Source organism: Schistocerca gregaria, unplaced genomic scaffold, assembly GCF_023897955.1.
Source record: "Schistocerca gregaria isolate iqSchGreg1 unplaced genomic scaffold, iqSchGreg1.2 ptg000395l, whole genome shotgun sequence".
NCBI classification, from domain to species: Eukaryota; Metazoa; Arthropoda; class Insecta; order Orthoptera; family Acrididae; genus Schistocerca; species Schistocerca gregaria.
The window spans coordinates 294,647-305,176 of record NW_026061834.1 but is presented as its reverse complement, the minus strand read 5'-3'; the positions used below and the strand labels follow the sequence as shown (position 1 = coordinate 305,176).

Here is a 10,530-nt window from a genome sequence, read left to right as displayed (position 1 = left end):
GCCATACATCAGCATTTCGCTCACCTCTACGCTAAAGACCAGACTGCTGAGACTGCACGTCCTAAAACTTTACACTTATTAACGGAACGGATCACTACTGATGAAAATAACTGTCTGCTTGCTGCCTTTGCAGAGGACGAAATATTACATCTCGTAAAGACGTCACCTTCCAACAAATCGGCGGGTCCAGATGGATTACCAAAAGAATTTTATCACAAGTTTTGGCATATTATTGGGTCAACATTCACGGATATAATAAACGAAACCTTACAAGGAGGAGAATTACCAACTGAACTTAAGGAAGGAAAACTAGTCTTGATTCCGAAAAGTAAAGGACAAAAGAACGTCGATCAGTTTCGCCCCTTAATGTTGATGAACTATGATTACAAGACCATTGCACGAGCACTTAAGGAGAGACTCACACCACTTCTCAGAATAGTAATAAAAGGCCATCAAGCCTGCTTCCCGGGCCGGACGATCATGTCGGTCATCTCCGAATACAGAGACCTCATTTCTATCGTGGCAGTCACTGACATCAGGTGTGCAATATACTTCGTTGATTTCTGCAAGGCATTTGACCATGTCAGCCACCGATACGTGGACCTCATATTTAAACATCTGGCTTTTGACGATCGAGCAGTTAGAGTAATCCATCAGATGATGACCGGAATAACTGCCAAGGCTTACGTCAACGGACAGCCGACGAAAACTATTCATATAGAGAGGGGAGTTCCACAAGGGAGCCCGTTATCAATGCTTTTGTATGTTCTTGCACTTGAACCTTTGCTACGGCAACTCAGCAACAAATTAAGTGGTGTCACAATCTCCGGAGTCACGTTTACAGCAAAAGCATATGCCGATGACGTGGGCGTCGTCCTTCGAAACGGAGGAGAAATTACAATTCTGGAAGAGACGATACGTCAATATAGTCGCGCCTCCGGTGCAAAAGTGAACATCCATAAGAGTAAAATCTTAAACCTAAGAGGGTTTGACAGGGTACGCAGCCAATGGGCGTCACTAGTTGATTCCCACAAAACACTAGGCATTACTATGAACAATTGTCCAATGAAGATGGCTGCAGTAAATTGGCGGGACACGGCGAACAAAATACAGGGTGCGTTAAGACAACTTCGTTGGCGATCCGCGAATTTATTGCAAAATGTTCAATTAATTAACACCTACGTGTTTTCTAAAGCCTGTTTTGTAGCACAAATATTCCCATCACCGACGTTACAGGTGAAAAAGGTAATGCGTCTTGCAAATAGCTACTTGTGGAAAGGCAACATATTTAAAGTTAGACTGGACAGTGTGACCAAAGCAAGACTGATGGGCGGGTTAGGGCTAACTAATTGGGTTACAAAGGCAACTGCACTTTACATCAAAAGAACCCTGTTTATGATTAATAAGGACAGAAATAACATCACCTCCCGACTATTCACAATTGTCCAGCCAGGTTCCCTCCAATCCCCGGTGAATGTGGGCAAACTAAACAACACACTAACGCATATCAAGAAATTTTATATTGAGGTCGGCTACTTAGAGCCACGCATAATGTACAAGTCAAATATAACTACAAAGGAGATTCTAAATACATGGCACAAATCAGATACACAAAATACCATAGAAATCAAATATCCGAACGTCATATGGCGTACTGTATGGAAAAACCTTAGCCTAAAAATCCATTCAACAAACGTGGCTTCCACTTCGTACAAGGTAGTCAGCGACACTGTACCAACCAATGCAAAACTTTATCAGATAGGACTGTGTGCTACAAATCACTGCACTAAGTGTGGATTCGTGGACACACTTCAACACAGATTCACGTGCAGAGGACAATTTCACAATTGGACATGGATCAGACGGAAGATTGCACTCCTCACCAGAAGTGATGGCCGCCATTATACACCACAAATGCTATTACGGCCTGAACTGACATTTTTTCCAGAAAGCAAAAATAACGCTGTCATGTGGCTCATGGGTCACTACACACATTACGTAATTGGAAGGAATGGATCTGACAATTCAATTGATTTCATCGTCTATATGGAATCAGCTTATTGGGAATCAAAAAAATACAGTGACCACAAAAAACACTACGGCAACATGTTGAATATAGTCTTCGAGGGGACTGCCATAGGATAAAAACGAACAACACGATAGAAACTATAAGGAAGTAACAAGCTAACAGTGGACTGAGTGACCTATTTTATTAATCTCTGAGAAGTGACTATGGCTTCTACACGGTATTATGTACGAAAAAAAACACAACAGAAAAAGGTACAAACAAATTACAACATTCAAGAACCAAAAAGAGCCAATAATAAAGAAATAATAGCTCAGTTGGGAGAGCGTTAGACTGAAGATCTAAAGGTCCCGGGTTTCGGCAAGTGTCTGTTTTGAAGCTGATGCCAATGGAATTGCTCCGAGTCTGTGATGATGTAAGTACAGCCGAGAACAAAAATGACTCTGTCCTGTAACTGTTCAGGTTGTCTAGTGCTTGCCGTAAGAGGAACACAGTAGGCAACTCCCTGAGAAGTAAGAAAATACGAAAAGTCCTACCGACTGCGTTCCCTTTTTTGTGTCAGGAGGTAAAGAACGTCTCCAACGGAACCGTGAAATGAGCGAAAACGTGGGAAGCATTGCATTCGAAATACTTGTGAATTTTCCAATTGCCCAGTGAGTGTCGACAAAACACGTAAATCCTCTACTCCAACGTATGAGACCTAACGACTGCTGCGGTTTGTTTTTGCATCGTGTGTCAACATTCTTAGATAGTCTGCTACGAGCTTAGCGCGACACGTTTGTAGACAGCATTCAGGCGACGTTTAATTAGTAACAGCTCGATGCAGCGATAGCACAACTGTGAAGGACATGAGTCAATGTATAGCTGTGCATCGTGGGATGATCTCTAACGTCATGTGAGCCCGGATAGCTCAGTCGGTAGAGCATTAGGCTTTTAACCTAAGGGTCCAGGGTTCAAGTCCCTGTTCGGGCGGAGATTTAATACTTTGGTAGCGATTCCTCTGGTAGCGGTGGAAACACTACGGAAAAGAATGCAGCTACGCCGTTTTCTGACGCCACAGTGCTTTAAACCGTATCAGTGGCATGTTTCGGGAGAAAATCCCCAACTACGGCAGTCGTGGCCGAGTAGTTAAGGCGTCTGACTCGAAATCAGATTCCCTGTGGGAGCGTAGGTTCGAATCCTACCGGCTGCGTGCGATTTTGCATAAAGAGGAGCAAATATTTTCACACACGTGACGCCATCCTCAACAAGACGAAAATTTCCGTTTTACAGTACTGAGTGTCGCGGCGGCCGCTGCTTTCTGTGGCTACCGGTTCACCTCTCACTGACGCTGGGACTGCAGAAAGCCGTCGCAGGCCCACGAGTGCGCTGCCGTCATTTTCTCGCGTCGACGCCGAGTTCGTGAGTACACAGACGTGCTTGGAAGCGTTGGACAGAGCAAACATTCATTTCCCTCTTTTTTAAGAATCGCAATTCAGTCATTCGAGTGCGGCAAAAGCAATGGTGCGGCGTTTCTTTTCTTAAGGTCTCGCAGCTACTTGCAAGTATGTCGACCACTTAAGACGACAGTAAACTAGCGTCAGCGGTAAGTCGGTGAAGTCGCTATTGGAGCCACAAGCCAGTAATTACGTCATGCGAATCACTCGCACGCAACGCAGCTGTACGATAGCTCAGTCGGTAGAGCGTTTGATTTTCAACCAAAGGGTGTTGGGTTCAAGGCCATGTCTAGGCGAAAATTAATACACTTTCGTAACGGCTAATGTGCTGGCAATGGAAACACTACAGGAAAGAGTGAGGCCACGCAGCTTTCTGCCATTGGATTGCTTCTAAAGTTGGACTTTCACTTGTCGGTAGACGCTATTGCCACCGGCAGTCGTGGCCGAGTGGTTAAGGCGTCTGACTTGAAATCAGATTCCCTCTCGGAGCGGAGGTTCGAGTCCTGCCGACTGCGAAAATTTTCTCGCTCTCAGAAGATGGACGTTCAGCTGCATCCTAGCAGTTGCGTCTCTACTAAACACGTGGGTCTCCAGCAATGTGCAGTGTTCTTTGGTGCAGCGCTACAGTCGCTCCCAGAAGCCACAGCTCATCTCCTCGTCTCACTGCCGTCCACCAAGTGTCAGTGCAAGTGTCCATTTTAGCTTGCAGACGGTGACGTGTAGCAATTTATGAGCTAAAGCAATGAAACCTTCCCGTCTAATATTGGATGAACGTTTGCTTGCTGACTGAACGCTGCGTCTCTTAAAATCTTTTAACTGCTGCTCTGTCAAGACTACCTGCTGATTATTACGACGAAACATAAAATGTGTTGTCGCCGTGGCCCTCAGTCGTTACCTGAAATTATTAAGACTGATTCTTACCTTTAATTATTTATACTGGATCGCCATCTGACTGCTACAGCAAACTGTGGAATGAATATACTTACTTCTCTTTAACATAATTATAAGCTGCTGGTGGATTTTCATAATACTTTGTGACTGGAATTCTTTAAGTTGAAGTTAATTTAGATTAGATAAAAGCTGAAGCTCAGTTTAGACTTTTCTTTTAAGATAACAATAATTTCCGTAAAGCATTTACGTGAATGATTATGGGATAGAAAATTCTTAATGCATTTAATCTGGTAGAAGTTAACTATATTCTGAGAACGATCTTGACAAACAATTACAAGGGGTATAGTTCTTTACAAAAATTCTTAAAAAGTAGCGTTGCGCTACATACCTAATTTTCCATCAAAATTACATAACTATATTCTGAGAACGATCTTGACAAACAATTACAAGGGGCATAGTTCTTTACAAAAATTCTTAAAAACTAGCATTGCGCTACATATAGCGAGTGGCTGGCGAGCACACCGCTTCTTTCAAAGTGTTAATTCATACCTCGCTTACAGCGACCTCCTCTCATGTCTCGCTAGCTACGACTGCCTCGTCTCACATCTTACTCGCAACTGCTCGCTTCCAACGCTCAATGCTACAAAAGTGCGGTCTCGCCGCCAACAATGGTTTTTGGTGCAGACAATCCCTGCTACCATTACAGATGTATTACTGTGCGCTGTTTCCCGCTCTTTCTCAAAATGTATCTATGCGCGGTTTTCTCAATAATACACAATGCAATTTAATTAACAAAACAATTTAAATAAGAAACAGTTCAGATAATTACATGCTAAAACAGTTTAAATACGCCTATTACATAATTACATATGCCGCTACTCGGCTTTCTTAAAATTTTACTACGTTGTTGAGTCATATGGACTCAACATAAGTATAAAATTTGAAACTTCCTGGCAGATTAAAACTGTGTGCCCGACCGAGACTCGAACTCGGGACCTTTGCCTTTCGCGGGCAAGTGCTCTACCAACTTAGCTACCGAAGCACGACTCACGTCCGGTACTCACAGCCTTACTTCTGCCAGTATCCGTCTCCTACCTTCCAAACTTTGATTACCGGACGTGAGTCGTGCTTCGGTAGCTCAGTTGGTAGAGCACTTGCCCGCGAAAGGCAAAGGTCCCGAGTTCGAGTCTCGGTCGGGCACACAGTTTTAATCTGCCAGGAAGTTTCATATCAGCGCACACTCCGCTGCAGAGTGAAAATCTCATTCTGGAAGTATAAAATTTGATTATAGAAAATAGTTTGAACAAAGTGTATACACAAATGCTGTCATACGAAATGATTTGTCTATCTCTAATAAAGAGAATATGTAAATAGAAAGGGTTTTAGTAGGAATTGTACATCAAGTAAAATTTGGTTCCCTTAAATTTAACAACAAGAATAAGAGTAAATGTGAAAATCAATATACAGATCATATGAAGCAATTGAAAGTTTACATTATGAAACATTTAATTCAAATTGGCATCTCTTAGTACCACAATTAAGGAAGGTACAAAAGGAATTGGATAGCATGGTCAAAGCACTGGCAACTGTCTGTGAATGCACTCAAAAGTCTGTTCCTTTCCCTCACATAGCACAACACCAGGTTTCGCCATGTGGTTCCATCATCGCCTTGCTCCATAGTTTTAGTGTACCCAAACACTTAAGTACGTCGTCGAATAGCCTGAGTTGCCGCAGCCACATCAGGATTAAGTTCCATCTCCAATGGTCCATTAAGGTTGGTGGTGTGCATCTTGGTATGCAAACACCTATTGTCGTACATCATACTGTGGTGTGTATCTAGGTATGCAGGCACCAATTGACATACATCGGGCTGTGGTGTGCATCTAGGTATGCAAACACCTCGTCGAGAACATCATTGGTTGAAGTCACGTGTTTCACAATTCACTGATTCTGTGCTCAATAACCATGGGGATGCACAGGAATTAAGGTACGGGTAAAATTGTTTTGGCAATGGGTTCACGGACATTGTTGGTACCATAATTTGACTACCAAATAATTTTCCCTATGACAAAATATGTTGTGTCGTAATTTGTAACAATATGTAGTTTTAATTTAAGAATTCTTCCAGAAAATTATTCCCATATATAAAAGACATAAAAGTTCCTACTTATTCAGTATTTGATAGTATACAGATTTGTTATAGACAAGTACATTATTACTTATTCTGTATTTACATATCTTAGTTTCTTACATCATTAATTATAAATTTTGTTCACAATGCATTTCTTGACTTACTGTCCTAAAATTTTATCTTCCATTCAGGGGTGTAGTCGTCAGTTATGAGTCGTCAAATGTCAGGTCATAATATACAATAAAATTACTGTCATAAAATTATTTAAAGTATTCTTTTGCAGCTGAAAATTAAGGTAAACATTATTCTGGTTAGACATTGTAATGTGTGGTCCCCATCCATAGTGTTGCAATGTGTCACATGCTAGCAAAATTATTTCTTAACATTATACATTTCTTATATACTAACATAACATACACATTCTTCTTCTGCATCTGTGTCAACTCTCTGCATAACCTGTTATAAACATTCAGCATTAATTAACGTCAGCGCACGGCATGACTTATTATAAAACATTCAGTATTAATTATCGTCAGTGCACGGCATGACTTCAATAAACATCTTCTGGTACTTCTCGTCCGCTCCTGGCATGACCTATAAAACACTTTATCATAATATTAACTGCTGCAAAATCACGTCAGCTCCCGGCATGACCTATAAAATTTCTGTAATGACAATTAGCGTCAGCTATCTGCGTGACCTAAAGATTCACATCCTTATTCTAACTAAAACTACGTTTCATTTTGATGACGTGTGACAACAATGCTGCATTCTGGAATAAAGAGTACATGTTAATGTTACCACTAAAATAATTGATTAATGAACGATCTATATTATCAGTTTAGCTATTGCAAAAATCGACATTTTCTTAAGTAATTATGTCACGTTATAAAAAAAAATTTCTTTCATTTATGAGCTCTCAGTGCACAAATTCATACGTCGTGTAGTTGTCTGCATGTTCTCTTTAAGTTAGGAAATGTTTCTCGTGTTTTTATTTGTCTTGGCTGGCGTAGCATCATTAAGTACTGCTGTGTTCTTTAAGGTACGGTGAAATATTAGCGGACCGCTGCGTGTCGCGGCTTTGTTTGTTACTGAAGCGCGCTGAAACTACCATTGTTGCATACTTACGTGTCACGCCGTCCTTTCGTCAGCTGAAATGCAAAAATTTAAGTCAAGAAATGTTTCACGTTGGATACATGATGATTCCCTAATGATTTCTTCTTACGTAGCGTTTCCACATGCACTACATTAGCGTGTGGAATATTACGAACTCTGTAAGGGCCTGCATACAGAAGTTCGAATTTACGGCATCTGTGCTTACCTTTGTTGGAAAGAAAATGAGTGCGAATCAGTACTTTGTCGCCAATCTCGTACTTCTGTAGTCGACTTACCTGCTTCTGTTGTTTCTTCCGCCGATCTGCAGCTCTTTTAGTGTTTGCTAATGCTGTGTCTATTATTTCACAATGTCGAAGCCTACGCATCTTAGGAAAAGTAATTAGTTCGGTAATTTTGTTCGGTGGGTCTTTATTTGTCAGTATTACGGTTGGTGATAGCATCGTAGATTCATTGGGTATTGCATTTATCACTTCTTGAAACTGTAAAATATATTTATCCCATGTTGTATGTCTTTTATGACAATAAATTCTGCATAACTTCCCGATCTCTTTCATTATTCTTTCTGATGGGTTGGAAGAACTGTGATATCTTGATATGTAAATAGGTGTTATGTTCTTACTTTCTAACATTTTCTTCCATACGTCTGACCTAAACTGCGGACCGTTATCCGAAATAACCTTCTGTACACGTCCTACTACTGATAGAAAATCTCTTACAAACGCTCTTGATACTGTTCTTGCTGTTGCTTTCCTTATTGGAGAAAATGTTACAAATTTGGATGTTAGTTCTACAGCTACAAAAATATAACTATAACCATTATTTGTTCTGGGGATTGGACCGAAAAGATCCACTGCTGCCATGTGTCTTAACTTAACCGGTATGATGGGATACAATGGTGAAATGTGTGACACTGTTGATGATTTAGCTTTTTGACATATCTTGCATGATGCTATTACTTTTCTTATGTGTTTTTCCATGTTATTAAAGTGGCAATTTTGTCGCAGAATCAGAAAGCATTTCCTCGCTCCGTAGTGTCCATAACTTAGATGTGTATACCATATCAGTTTATTTACGATCCCTTCCGGAATGCATAAAAGCCAATTATTACCGTCTCGGTATGATCGAATAAAGAGTATATTTTGATGTACAGTGTAATGAAGTCTGACTTTAGCGTTACTTCTGTCTTTCCAAAGCGTTACAATCTCTTTCAGTGTTTCATCTTTCTGCTGTTCTCTCTCTATATCCTGTAATGCTGCTGATATAAAGTTTTCGAAAGCTACTTGTTTAATATACATAATACTATGGTTGTTGTAGCAAAAGGTATTTTCTTTCTCCATGCGTTTATTGTGAATGGACCTCGACAATGCGTCGGCAACAGTATTCTGCGTGCCTGGAATGTGTATAATGGTAAAATCAAACTCTTGTAAGTATAATTTCCAGCGGCTTAATCTATCGTGCGTAAGTTTTGCTGACAATAAAAACTGGATTGCTCGGTGATCGGTATATATTGTTGTATGTCGGCCATATAGAAAATGACGGAATCGCTTAAAAGCGTAAATTACACATAGTGTCTCTAATTCTGTTACAGAATAATTGCGCTCTGCTGGAGAAAGTATCCTGCTTGCAAAAGCAATGTGTTTCACGACTGTCTTATCTTCTTCCTTTATTTCTTGGAAAATATGTACTCCTAGTGCTGTGGTTGAACTATCTGTTGCAACGGAAAAGTTTTGTGTTGGGTCAGGGTGTGATAACAAAGGTGCTTTTAATAATGCTTCTTTCAAGTTCTCGAATTCAGCTTCAACGTCTTCATTCCATGACCAAAGTGTGTTTTTACTCGTAAGCTGGTATAGCAAGGGCGTGTCTAATGCTTTGTAGTGGATAAATTTTCTAAAATAATTGATAAGACCTAAAAAGCTCCGAAGTTCCTTTTTGTTTGTTGGCACGTCGATGTCTTTCAGTGCTTGCAATTTGTCAGGGTCTGGTGCGATACCTGTTTGTGAGATAATGTGCCCTAGAAATTTTATTGACGCTTTACCAAATTCAGATTTACGCAAGTTTATAGTTATACCATTCTGCTCGAATGTATTCAGTAATTGTTGAAGAGTATGATTGTGTTGTTCCCAGTTTTCTGCTGCAATTAAAATGTCATCGACATATGTAGTAATTTTGTTTTTCAGATCTTGTGGTAGAATAGTATTCATGCCTCGTATAAAGGCGGCAGACGAAATCGTTAGTCCAAACGGAAGTTTACAAAATTGATAGCATTCCCCAAAGCAAAGGAATGCCGTATATTTTCGGCAATTTGGGTGTAGTTGGATTTGCCAAAACCCTGATTTGAGGTCGAGTGTAGTATAAATGGAGGTGCCATGAAATTTTTGCAGTAACTCTTCTAACGTCTGTGGTCGGTCGGTTTCTGTAATGATTATTTTATTAACTTGACGTGAATCTAAAACTAAACGTAGTGATCCATCCTTCTTTTCAACAATGTGTAGTGGATTTATATATTGGCTGGCTGCTGGTTCTATTATTCCTTGATCGATCATTGCTCGTAATTCTTTCTTAACTGCTTCTGTGTGTATGTGTGGGATTGGATAATGCTTTGCTTTGAAAGTCTCGTGTGGTTTCACCTGAAATTCGTACATAAATCCTGTCATTGTTCCTGGAACATTGGCAAAAACTGCTTTGTGTTGTACCAGAATATTTTCAAGTTCTGTGCGTTCTGCGTCGCATTTTGCTACACTATTGTCTACCTTGCGTGTAATTGTCTCGAACATATTGTACTCCTGTTCCTCTACCAAGTCATTATTAAGTGTGTTCGTGTATAGTGCGATATAACAATCGTTATCTTGAGAATCAGTAATAATCTCGATCCTGTGCATATTTTGCTCTTCGGAGGATACTGTGTTTTGAAATCTTACGATCACTTCCCT

At 40.4% G+C, this 10,530-nt stretch overlaps 3 non-coding genes across 3 annotated transcripts; all 3 read left to right on the top strand.

Annotated features, from left to right (window-relative positions):
* The first annotated feature begins 2,925 nt into the window (after positions 1–2,925).
* Positions 2,926–2,998, top strand: Trnak-uuu (transfer RNA lysine (anticodon UUU)). Its single transcript has one exon. It is a non-coding gene; the product is annotated as a tRNA-Lys (tRNA).
* A 138-nt stretch (positions 2,999–3,136) lies between these two features.
* Positions 3,137–3,218, top strand: Trnas-cga (transfer RNA serine (anticodon CGA)). The gene has a single exon. It is a non-coding gene; the product is annotated as a tRNA-Ser (tRNA).
* A 677-nt stretch (positions 3,219–3,895) lies between these two features.
* On the top strand, positions 3,896–3,977 carry Trnas-uga (transfer RNA serine (anticodon UGA)). The gene has a single exon. It is a non-coding gene; the product is annotated as a tRNA-Ser (tRNA).
* Positions 3,978–10,530: the final 6,553 nt, after the last annotated feature.